This window comes from Harpia harpyja, chromosome 3 (assembly GCF_026419915.1).
Source record: "Harpia harpyja isolate bHarHar1 chromosome 3, bHarHar1 primary haplotype, whole genome shotgun sequence".
Classification (NCBI taxonomy): domain Eukaryota; kingdom Metazoa; phylum Chordata; class Aves; order Accipitriformes; family Accipitridae; genus Harpia; species Harpia harpyja.
The window spans coordinates 19,202,650-19,215,777 of record NC_068942.1 but is presented as its reverse complement, the minus strand read 5'-3'; the positions used below and the strand labels follow the sequence as shown (position 1 = coordinate 19,215,777).

The window sequence follows — 13,128 nt, the reverse complement described above, 5'->3', positions numbered from 1 at the left end:
ATTACTTCCTTAAAAAAAAAAAAAACCAACCAAAAAACAAAAACCCAACCAAAACCCAAACCAACTTCAGGCAGTGAACCAGCCATTGCTCGAGTCACAGGTGCAGGGAGCGCAGCAAACCCAACCACTAGCTGCACCACCAACCTCAACCCTTGCTCTTCTCTTCCCCCCCCCCAAAACTAGCAAGGAGTCAAGCTGTTCCATAATGCTCTGAAGCTTTACATCAGAAACCTAAAAGCAACGCTGGTGTGGGCACAGGCATCCTATGTGGGGCGGGGGAGAGCGGAGGGGGTTCAGCAGCCGATGGCTCGGCCGACGGGCGCTCATCCGCAGCTCCCTCTCCGTCGAGCGCAGGAGAGCTGCCGGCACGGTCACCTGCACCGCCGACCGCAGGGGGCTGCAGCGGGCAGCAGAGACCCCTCTCTTGGCTCAGGGCCCACCGGGAAGGTGGAAATTTTGATTTTTGGTAAACAATGGAGCAATTTCGCAATATGGTAATCTTAGAGGCAGTTTCTCAGGCTACTCTGGTACAGCTTTTGGGTCCCTCCATACACAATCCTATGTGGTTTAATTTTTTTGTTTGAAATCAGGCAGGGAGCAGCACTTGTACAGGTTGGCTCCTGGATGCCTTTCAACCAAAAGCAGGTGAAAGCTCTGCTCACACGAGCCAACTGAGAAGCAGACATATCCAAGAAATTTTCAAGTTTTGATCCAGCATTGCTCCTGAAAAGGAAAGCTCAACAGCTGAAACCAAGACCAAACCAGAAACAAGTCATTTTTTAAATATGATAGTTGCAATCAGTCGAAAGAGGCAAGTGCATTAACTGACACTGCTGATGTTGGAAAATCTGCAGGTAATCAGGATGGGCAAGTCTCAAAGGCTGGTGTTCAAATAACCAGCATGGCTGTTTGTCCAAAGCTTAACCAAACTGTTCAAACCCACTGGTGTGCCAAGTCAAACTGCAAGGAAAAACCTTTCAGAAGCCGTATTTCTTCACGCTAGAACACGGCTACCAGGACATTTCAAGTATTTACATGGACTGGAACTGGATTCTAGGAATGGGGAAATGGATCTCCCCCTACCTTCTCCTCAAGACCAAACCATTTTTTCCTTATTCTGACAATAGCAGAGCACGACAGACTTCTGCTTTGACCCCGTTATGCCGCAGGAGGAGGCAGCCACGGGCTGCCTACAGACCCTACAACCGAAGGCTATTCCTTCCCATCCACCGGCTTTTGCATTGCCCGTTTATAGAACTGTGGCACCGGGAAGACCCTAAAACCATCTGCACCACAGGATAATCACACACAGAGACGATGACTTCACTGCAAGAAATGGACTGAAGTTGCAGGGGAGGAGGAGGACAACAGGTGCCTGCGGAAGGAATAATTAAGGTGTTGGGCTACGCAAACCACTTTTGGTACCCATGTTTACCACCCCCACCTCACCTTACCCCCTGCGCACGCACACCCTCCCCATAGCACTCAAGTGCCTCCTGCACTCTGAATTCCTTTGCTGTTGGGTGCAGTAGTCGGCCTTTCATGTTATTTTAGAGCAGACTGTAAAGACTTTGGTCCTGTAAAGTTCTCCCGTGACATTACTGACCTTGTTACTCTTTATGCTACTCCAGTTTCCTTAAGAAAGAAAAAAGTAGTTAAAAAATTCTCAAGTGATTCAAACAAGTCCTCTGTTCATCTTCAGAAATGACTGGCGTCACCTTGAGATCAAAACATGTACCCGATCGCTATAGGAAGGCTTTATAGCTCCGAGTTCTATATAGGTAACACTTCAACAGCACAACCATTTTTTTCTACCAGAAAGAATCATGAAAAGCACCAGAAATATTTGCAGCAGGCAGCTAATACCAATGCCAGCTTTCCTTGCAAGGTATTTTCACTAAATTAGTCTTGATAGCATCGCAATTTGTTGAGGTAGGGAACAATATAAATTAACAAAGTCATGACGGGGGGGGGGGGGGGCACAAAGGAGGGAAATAAGGAGGCAATACTTATCTGTTGAAAGTAAGACTTGCGAAGAAAAACAAGAAGCATTACACTGATTAAGTAATACAGGGGTTGGTGTACAACAGAACTTGTGAATTACATTTGCAACGTTGTGTTTTGCTTTAATAACTGGGGCTAGACAAAACAATTGGACTGTAGCTGTACCACGCTGCATGCCAGACCTTACTTGCTTTGATCTCAGGGAATAGTAAAAATTTTGAAGAGAAAGTTTGGAGACGGTTTGAATGATGCTCACAGCTTCTTAAGCTTGGAATTTGGTGGTTAGTGCATTAAGCATTACTCACTTTCTGAACAAAGTGGAAAGTTAACACAAATTGGCAGATGACTAACTGTCCAAGAAACAGATTATTGAATGAATCACTGACTCTACTTTTAGTCTAATAATAAGACAAACGAAGAGGAACAAGAAGGGGAAAGACAAACAAAAATTTTCCTTGCAGAGTGCTTATATTTGCACTGCCTGTGAACTTCCAGCTACGACAAACTACACAACAATTTTATGATTTACCATGAGATCTAAATTCAGGTTAGCTCACTGACACACCTCAGCAAAGTCCAACAAGCGCGCGGCCAAGCAGAACCTCCTGTGCTGCGCCCAGCAGCAGAACAGGTTACCAGCTCCCAACGTTATGGAGGATGAGATTTGACTCCCTCCTTCACCTGAGCGAATTCAAGCCGATCAGGGCTGCTCTGATCATCTGCTGAATTCTTTACTCAGCATCTCTGAGCGCACACACTTGCCAGCCTCAGGGTGATAAAAGGTTGCAAGGAAGACCTCAGGGTCTAGGACTGCAGCCACCTGGTTCAAAAAACTCTCCACAGTCACCAGGTCTGCTCATCTCCTCAGCTATGACTTACGTTTGAAATCTGAATTCACAAGAGCTCATCACAGCTGGGAGATAGGTGACACAACCAGGTCACATCAGGCCAGAAGCAATGAGAACCAGGTGGGAATAACGACAGTTATTTGAATACTTGCAAAAGATAGTACTTTTGCATTTTGTTAACATAGAAGACTTGCTTGATTGAGTTCTGTTTTCCTCTAATGTTTCTTTCAATTGTCTGTTGCAAACACAAGCCAAAATTAAATGGCCCAAACCTCTCGTGCCCTGGCAGCAAGCTCTTACTGCCAAGCTACAGGTTAGGCTGGGCACAGGCTGCTAATGGTTTTCTGCAGTACCACCACGTTGCGAAAGCAAGACAAGAGTGACCTTCAGGAGATGGGGCATGATGATTTGATGGTCATGGTGCTTTGACGGCCAGGTGTCCCATGGTCAGCTCCAGGTCTTTTAACAAATTTTGGGTTCATTTGGTCCCTCACCAGACTCTGCAGTAAACTCAACCAGCAGAAAACTAACCCTACACATACAATGAATAATCTTCTGCCAATTTAGCTCTCAGGGCTGGCCCACTGTGGGATGAGACAGGTGCCAGGGCAAGTGCAAAGCAAGGAAAGGAGATGATGCAGAGCAGAATCAGAGTCTCAAAATTCAGTAGTGACAGCGTCTGTTGCCCTTCACAGGTCCAGCCCCCAGTGATTTTGGAGACACATCCCATTTCCGAGTCAGCAGAGCTCAGAAGATGGATGAGATTTAGACACGATATTCATTCGTCACAACACAACCCTCATGACACTTCTGATAGCAAGATTTTCTAAAGACGAGCTGAAATCAGAGCACTGAACCTATGTCCTCTTGAACTCTGAATAACCACCGACACCGTCATTTGCAGTCCTTACTGATTATTCTTTTGTAAACTTCAGTAAGAACTGTCCATAAATAAACCCCTTAAGTTGGAAGTTGGCCTTTTCTGCTATACCAATCTGAAAACAGTAAAATCTCCCTTATTGTTGCCATGTAACAAACAACTGGATTTTCACATGTTTCAAAGTTGTATCTCCACAGGCTTCTGTGCCTCTATTTTTAGTGCGCCTCTTCCAGTGAGAAGCTACAAAACAAAGATTCTCCATCACAGTCTGGTTATCCAAGAAACTAACAAACACATCCAAGGTATTTCAGCACAATCCAAATTAACTACATAAATACATTTAAATATTTAGTGGTAAAAGATACCCGCTGACACTGAGGGAGCTGGGATAGGTCTAGATTTACTGAGGATTTGTCCGAGAACGGATTTTGTAAAAAGCATACTCTGCTTTTAAAATAGAATAATAAAAAACAAAGAACCATCACATCCTTATAAGGAGTAACTTACTAGTATAAATATTGCAACAACAGAGAAAGTAAACATGGAGGTTTCATAAATGTTGGAATTTTTACTCTAACAGGGAAGAAGAGTAGCTCTGCCTCATTTATAGTCTTTAAATCTTATAACAACACAGGCAACTTGAAAGCAGGCAGCAACACTATATATTAATGCAGCAGATCAGGAGACACTGATTGGACTACCATTAAAAGTAGAATATCTTGCATAAAAGAATTAAAATCTGATATACTATAACAGCATGGAGGGCATGCTCTGCTTATATGAAAACAAAATAACCTTGCATTCTACAAGGTACAGTTTCAAACAAAACGCAGTATGCGTTAGGGCTTGCTTTGTTGCACTGAACACGGGACAGAATCTTTACAAAAAGATTTCAGCCTCATAGGTAAACAGCTAGAAGGATGCCAGCACATTTGAAAACTAATACCTAAAAAAAAAAAAGAAGAGAGAAAGAAGAATTTAATAGATCACTTTCTGATTTGCCCTTTTTTCAGTATCACTTTCAGTACTGGAAGACGTGCATTTCCTCCTAGGTAATGACAGATACATCCTGCAGTTGTCGTTTATTCTTCAACTCCTATTTTCTGTTTACTTTCTGGATCCTCTGACCCCAGCTCAAACAGCAATACAGGTCACTCAGCAATCTTACTGTCCTCTCTTTACCGGAGTGGAAGAGAGGTGGAGAACAGCAGCTCGACAAGACGAGGTTGTGTGCCAAGTCTTCCCCCACTCGACATAAATAGCTTATATTTTCCAGATGTGCATCTCTGACATCGAGGCTAAGCGTCAGCAATAGTCACTGCGGTGAAACGCGAAACACTGAGGAGACAGGAGAGGGAAAGATTTTAGCACGGCAAGCAGTGGTACAATTAGGTTTTTTTGGGACGGTACAAGATCTTTCACTGTTGCACAGCAAAGCACTAAAGCTTCCATAACTTAAAAAAAAAAAAGTTCAAAGTAATATTTTCCAACCTTTCACTAAGAGTAGGGGCCAAAACCACACGTTTTAAAGGTCTTCCACAGTTTTATTATTAGAAGTAGAAACCCTACTGATACTGATGAGTCATTTGTATTGGCGGAAACCAAGAACACCCATTTTCTTTAAGTGTTACAAAGCTCTCAATGTGGTTTTCTATTCATTACTGGTCAAAGTAGTTGACTAAAAAGAAAACAAGTGACAAGAACTCACCTTATTGTTATTAAAGCTTGTTTTATACCAGCTGATTTTGTTTACCACGCTTTTAGTGATCGCTTATTTTTCACCCCATTCCACAAAAAGAAGAAAAATACACAAAAGAGGACTACGAATCTAAACTCCATGACAGTAAATCCAGAACTGCAGATGGATAATGCACTCCGCTTCTGCAAATGCTTTTGTGATTGACTAAGAAAGGAAAAAGAAAGGAGAGAAGAAGAAAAACCACAACAAGAAGATCAGTTAAAAATCATCAGTCAGCAGAAGCTATCGTTTTAGGATCCTTATGAGTAATCAGAATAGAGTCTGTAAATAAAGAAGCACTTGTACAAGAGCGTAAGTTTTCATCTTCACGCAAATGAAAGAATCCTTTCACGCTAATGGCCAGCAATATTGCCACACAGGAGACAAAAACCAGACTAAGAAACAGCAAAATTCTGAAAACTAAAGATAGCTAAAACCAGGTTTTTAAAGTTTAATCAGAATTCCTTGCTGGCTTTAAAGAACATTTCTGCCATAAAAAGGGGCAGAGGGTAGGAGACTGTACAGCTTGCAATTGGCAAGGGAAAATACAATTCATACGCTGGACTTGGCATATCCGAATGGGGAAGAATGCTTGGGGGGAATTTTTTTTTTTGTAACGTCCCATTCACAAAAAAAGAAACGAAATAAACCTCAGAGGTTTGATCCTGCTGAACATCTGTAGCATCTAGATGAACTTCCAAGCACAACCTCTGCAGCAGCGCAATGGATTTCTGCTTTACACTAGGCACCTAGCGGAACGGCAGCCTGGCAAAACAACAGTGTATTTCGGTATTTCTGGGGAAGAAAACCCACAGCAAAGCAGTGACCAGAGAACCGAAAATAACCTTTGAACAACAGCTCGGCACCGACGGTCTCTCTGCCTGCGCCTCCTATTGTGGATAGTTTATAGCGAGGGTAGCTGCAAGCTGCACCAGACACGTGAGTCAGCAAGAGCAGCTTGTAGGAAACTGCTGACATGTTCAATTGCTCTCACATACACTGAACACACCTACCCACTAAATAAAAAACAGGCTGCATGCAAATCGGGGTAAAGGAACACCTCCACACCTACAGTTCCTGTTTTCCTAGTTCAGGTTTAAATTTTAAAGCGATCACTAACAAAAAAAAAAAAAAAACAAACCACCCTCCGTGGATGTCAGCTATAATAAGTAGCTATGATTAAGTCTCAAGGGTCATTTTGTTTATTTAAACAGACGTAACTGCTTTTCCTCTTTTCAAAAAACAAAATTGCTGCTCCACAGCCCAGAAACCCTCCACAGTGACAAGCAGTGAACAGTTCCTGTTTTTCTTAGTAGGGAGACTCCTTTTGAACCTATGCACCAAAACCCATCTACCCATCACAGCCCGGCTGAGTGCTTTCAAAGCTCAGGAGCAAAAAAATAAGCTTCCAGCTTCCATTTCAACTCCTACTAGGGGTAAACTGGAAATTCCCAGGGTTTTCGTTCCTAACAGCTTTTCAAGCATCTGTTCAGTTGATGCAATAGCAGTGAAAGTTGTATGCAAATTATAGGTCTTGGGAATAAATCTGGGAGGATCTGACCCTTTTAGGTCACCTTTCACACTAAAAAGAAGAAGAAAACAGCGTACCTCAGGTCCTGGTGCCTCTTGCCCCTGCAGCCGCCACCACCTCCTCCTTCCCTTCTTCCTTTGAGGCACTGACGCTAAAGTGTCCCAGCTTGCTCCGAGGGCAGGTTTGCACCAGGAGGTGTAAAGAGCAAAGGGGGAGCAGAGGCAGAGGGGATGGAGGAGGGATGAGGGGTTATACACGGAGGGGCTGCACGCCTGGCAGCCCCCTCACCCACACAGGAGTTGCAGTTCAGCCCCCGCCGCATTGGGAGCTTTTGCAGGCAACCTGTTTCAAGCCAAACAGGGACACATCTATTGATCTGCTGAGATGCCAGTGCAGCGCAGCTGGTGTTCTTCAGGTTGTTGCTGTGGCTCTTTCTGCATAAAGATCAATACAATCAAGCAGAGGAGCCTTCCGAGCCCGATTTTTGACGGATCGAAGTTCTGCCGTACATGTAAACTTTTAGTATAAAGGTTTTCTCAAACTTGTTCCTTCGTTCTTTTTTATTTACCTGTTCTGAACATGTGGTTGCTCTCTGATCAATACCATCAGTTACTAGAACTTCAAGTCCATCAGTGGCCACAAAGCCTTTTGTATTCATTCCACTGCTTGCCTGCTTCAAAATTACAATTTAAAGTCCAAGACCGGCACAGTAAGTAGTGCTCTTTTCAATCCACTACAAAGATGTTTCTGCCTAACTGAAAAGTAAAACAAACGCATTGCAACTCAGCTGGCTGTATTCATACATTTTACATCTCCTTGATGCAAGCTTCACATGAATGCGTAATATTCACGCAGCTGTCAAGGTTAATGTCTTTTGGCTGAATTTAAAGCAATGATGACCATTTTTTTTTAAAAGCTGAACAAGCAGTTTGAGTACTATTCTGGAAAACCTTAGGGAGTTACTGGGGGTAGAAACCTACTGCCCATTCAGCTACTCCAACAAAATCATTTAGGCACCTACTCAAATATCAGTAAAGAACTGCAATATCAGAAAGACTCTCTTCCACACTCTCTAAAGCATCCGTAGTCAGGAGGAACACTGAAAGCAGCAGGACTAACTTGGACTTAGAGTCCGAGAAAGCTTTAAGTTTAAATCCAAATTTTCTTCAACACATTAATGGACCGAGTGGTATATTTCCCTTAACAGTTCAACTCAGAAACCACTAATATAAGACCATCACACCCAAAATGAGCCGAGCTGGAAATTCAGACCCAGAGGTGAAAGACAGAAGCATGCATGCCTTCAAACTTAAGTCAAATCTGCTAAACACTACAGGTATGTTCATGCAACTTGTAAACCAAGAAGCCATTCAGACAGCATTCCTTTGAGTAAAAAGGCACGTACATTTTGATTTGAATATATAAACCACGTTCATACCACCTAAATTAAAATCACAGAGACTCTGTTCACATCACACAATAAATGCTATTCAATTTACACCAACAGTTTATTACATAAAAATGTCATTACCACCAAAATGATAACTTCGCATATATTAATGTTACACATCTCATTTTTCAGCTTAGCGCCATAAACGTCTCTTAGCTATGCTCTAAGAGGTCTCCTCTTTATCTATGCGTATGTGAAGTCCTACCCCAAAAGAATGTCACAGGCACACAATGAGAAAACATCTCTTTTTTATTCTTCTTGGATTAAAAAACAACAACAACAACAAAACAAACCCACACACACAAAAACCCTGATCGCCGATTTTTTTTTTTTTTCATGGCTGGTGACATTTTTAGAGAAAACCTTGAGGAAAATAACTAATTGGCAATCATACTGCAGCATCGTTAAGAAAAATAGCTATGGCACTTCAGAACAGAAAATCAAGCAATGAAAGTTTTAAAATAAGCAAGGTCAAGCAACTTCTGTCACATATTCCACACTACACATCATCTGTACAGGGTTTTATTTTCAGCTCTGTCATTAATTATGCACACACAGAAAGAGATACATAAGATTGCTACATAGTATGGAGATTTTATTAAACTCATTAATTTCAATGAGTCTCTGAGGCCTTCTACAATGTCAAAGATTTACCAGAATCTCCTCATATTAGGAGCATCGTGAAAATGCCTATTTATTGGGATACGGACTGTTATTTTTCTCAGCTAGCAATTCAGGTGCTGTCTCTAACTTTCCTCCATGCCCAGAACGTAAGAGTGAACAGTGAATGTTTTCTTGCTGCAAAACGAACGACAGAAAGCAAGGAGGGAAGGGGAGGTGGGCGTCCCACCTACATCACCAGCGCATCCTGCCAGGGTGCACGACATTAATACCAACACATGTTCGAGATGTGCCCCCAGGTCAGAAAGGGACTAGGAATACCTGTCACAGCACTGCCTCCCAGTGTGAGATAACTGGGCATAAACAATTGCTGATGATTAACCAGCTGGGATCTGTCAGCATGTGCATCAGTTGCGCACCTTCTGTGCGCACCTTTCCTCACAATTGTAAAACTTTTCAAAAAATGGAGTTGTTTAAGCACAAATTACAGAGCAGACTTGCCCAGCATTGCCCAGAAATGCACACTCTGCTTCTGTGGAGGATTTCTGCAAAAGATCTCTAAATATCCTGACAACCACCCTATCTCCAAAATCACCAGGGACCTTTCTTGCCCACTTGACAGCTCAGTCTGCTGGCGTACATCTGTTTGAATGGCTCGTCCAGTGTTACAGAGCAAACTAAGAGGAAAACTAGACCTCTGATCCTAATTTTTCAATCCTCTACTTTTCCAATTAGTCACGGCTTCCTTCCATTTCTTGCAGAGCACCTTCAGAACAGCCTTTGAAGCTGGAGGGTCAAATGTGAAAAACGATGCTGAAAGCACAGGTTCAATACACCGCAGGGAAGTACAACGCCAATCTATTTTGCGGCACAAGCGCCCAGATCCCAGTGACGGGGGGCAGGCGGGTGGACACAAAAGGCAACACGGGCTTTTAAAAGAACAAGCCCACATCTGAAGTGGAATTTTATTTCTCTCTGTCAGAAGACTCCTAAAACACCAGTTTCGGGCTGTTGCTACAACAGCCCCGTAGACAACGGCTTAACACGCAGCCCTATCGTTTTATTCTATCCATCTCATCAAATGCGATTATCTCAAATTTCAGTATTTACATACCTGAAGAAGTCAATTTACCCAAGCACCACCACCACCCTCCTCAAACTGCAGAGCATTCCCCCATCTACAGCAGAATCTCAGACAATTCCCTGCCTCATAAAAACCCGACCTGTTTCTAGCTTGAGCCCCAGAATACCAAATTAAAATATGCACAAGTTTAGCGACAGTTCCAAAGTCTTCGAAAAGGGGCTTTCATCACGAAAACACTGACACGGCTTCAACTAGAGCAAACAGCAACACTATAATTTCCCAATCTTTCCAACATCCTGAGGAGTAATTCTAGTAAGATGCCATCCCCGCCTCACGTTTATTATTAAGGAACGAAACCCGGGCTTTACTCCGGAGCTGCCGGGGCTTCAGCAACAAGGGCACGATGATCTCACGGTAACCGAAGCGTTTTAAGCGAAGACACCCGCTGCACTACAAAAATAGCCTGCTCCACAAAAGGAGAGGCATGATTTCACACTTAGCGTCTTTCATGACAGCCAGCGTCTCCGCGGCGCGCTGCCTTGCCTACACGCTACGTTTTAATGATCCAAGAAACTGTTATCGGAGTTCACATCTCGCCCCAAACCTAGAAAAACGGGGCGGGGGGGGGGGGGGGGGGGCGACACGGACGGGGACACGCACACACACGCCCGGGGGGGTGCGGTGCCCGCTTGCCCCGAGCGGCTGCAGGTGGCCGGGGGAAGGGGCCGGGACGGCCCTTCGCGGGGGGGGCTGACCCGCGGCTGCCGGCCTGCCCGGCCCTGCGGAGCGCGGAGCGGAGCGCGGTGGGGGGGGGGGGGGGGCGCGCACAGACGCGTCCACGGACACGCACACCCGGACACACACACACACGCACACTTCGGCGCCTGCCGCGCATTCCCCGTTACGCAACGCGCGTGTTTCCCACTTCAAGGAATAAGCAAGAAGCACTCCTGCAAAGCCCGCGGCCGCTCCGGGGGCGAGGGTGCAGCCCCCCCCATCTAAACCCACGCAACAGCTGCTGGGGGACGGGGAGGAGGGGGGGGGGAAGCCACGCTGCCCCCACCCCGGCCAGCCTCCCCCCCCCCCCCAAACTTCGCCCCCCCTTCCCCTTCCCCATCGGGGCTGCCGAGCCGCGGAACAGGCGCACTCACCTCGCCTCCGCGCAACTTTCAGGGGTCGCCCCTCTCGCTGCAGCCTGGTGGGGGGGGGGGGGGAGGGGGAGGCCGTGGGGCGGGGTGGAGCGGGCCCGGGGCGGGGTGGGGAGTGGGGGGAGGCTGTTATAGCTGAGGAGGTTTGGGGAGGGGGGGGTTGCTCCTGTTGTTGCTGCTGCTGTTGTTTCGGAAATTGTTATTAGTATTTCTCTGCGGTCAGAAACCTGCACCCTCCCCCCCCCAAATGAAAAAAAAAAACCCCGACCCAGACGCTCATCACATGGCGATTGCTTTGAACCAGCTGCTTCCAGAGCCAAAGTCTTGCGGAGAAAAATAAAGGGGGAAGGGAGGGAGGGAGGGAGGGAGAGAGGGAGGGGGCTGGCAGGGGGGCCGGAGGAGGAGAGAAAGCCGCAGCGGAGGGAGGGAGGGAGGGAGGGAGGCGGGGGGGGGGGGGGGGAGCGGCACCGCGGCGGCTGTGTCGCTGCCGGAGCGGCACCCGGGGCCGGCGGCGGTGGCAGCCCGGCGGAGGAGGGAAGGCGGCGCTGCGCTGCTGCCGCGGCCGCTGCTGCCCGGCTCTGCCGCCCGCCCGCCCGCGCCCGCCGCCGCCGCCGCCGCCGCCGCCGCCTCGCGCGCCCCGGCCCAGCGCCGCCCCCGCCCCTCAATCGCTACATTGTTGACATTCGCAGGCTGACATCATCCTCCCCGCCCCGCCGCCCGCTCCATTCACAATAACGCTACGCCAACGGCGCAGCGCCCTCTCCCTCGCCCGCCCCGGCCGCTACGCGCAGAAAGCGGCGTACGGCCGCTCCGCGAATCGCGGCGGCGCCGCTGCTGACATTCCGCCCGCCCCGCCCCTCCGGCCGGGAGCGGGCCGCGCATGCGCAGGGCGGGCTCGCTCCCTTCCCTCCCTCCCGCTCTTCCCGGGGAGGGCTGTGCGCGAGCCTCTGCCTTTCCCTCGGTGCGTGCGCGCGTGCCGCCGCTGGCGCCGGGCCCCGTGCCGGGGGGCTCGCGCCGGCGGCCGCAGGGGCCTCTGGGAGCCGTAGTCCGCCGCCAGGGGCCGCTGGGGCGGCGCGCGGGCCCGCCGGCCGCCATGGCGGCGGCCCTAGCAGTCCCGGCGGCGCGGCCGGGCCCGTCCCCGTCCCCGCCGCGCCGGCCGTGGAGGGCTGTGGAGCCCACCTCCCCGGGCGGCAGGCCTGGGGGAGGACCGGGGACCGCCGCCGCCGCCGGGCCCGGCCGTGGTGAGGGCGAGCGGCGGCGCGTCGCCCCTGGGCGGCTGTGGGCAGAGTGTGATGGGGAGGGCGAAAAATAGCGGCCCGGTCGCCCCTGGGAGCCGGCGGAGCCGCCGCCGTTGGTCCCGGTGGTGTTTTATGGGCTCCACACCCGGAGAAACCTCATCCTACTGATGGTGCAGACCGCAGGCGTCCAACAGCCACGAGTCGGCCCCGCCAAACGCGGCCCAAAGCACAAACAACGCAACCCCGTCACGCGTCCCCGACGCAACCCCGTCACGCGTCCCCGACGCGAGCGGGTCGGTGGGCCTTCGCCTGGGCTCAGCGGGCACAAGGTGCCGGTTTTCGAGCCCTTTCCCACCCCGAGGGGTTCCTTTTACCCGGTGGTTGGGCCGCGATTCCCGCAAGCGGCGCCAGCAGCCAGTGCTTCCGAGCAAGACCCCGAATGTCAGGAGGTGTGAAACGCCACTGGGAGAAGCGGTAAATAAGTCGACTGCACTCGACAAGCCCGAGTTGTTCAGCCGGGCCGGGACAGAAAAACATAAAGATGAAAGACGGCTGGTAGAAAGGAAAGTTAGAAAATAAATGATTC

General features: G+C 48.4%; 1 protein-coding gene across 2 annotated transcripts in view; it reads right to left on the bottom strand.

Annotated features, from left to right (window-relative positions):
• BACH2 (BTB domain and CNC homolog 2) overlaps positions 1 to 11,430 on the bottom strand; it is a 193,329-nt gene extending 181,899 nt beyond the window's left edge. For both annotated transcript variants that reach the window (XM_052781506.1, XM_052781505.1), the window contains exon 1: positions 11,308 to 11,430. The gene's annotated coding sequence lies outside the window, so the exon portion shown is untranslated. The remainder of the gene's footprint in view (positions 1 to 11,307) is intronic.
• Positions 11,431 to 13,128: the final 1,698 nt, after the last annotated feature.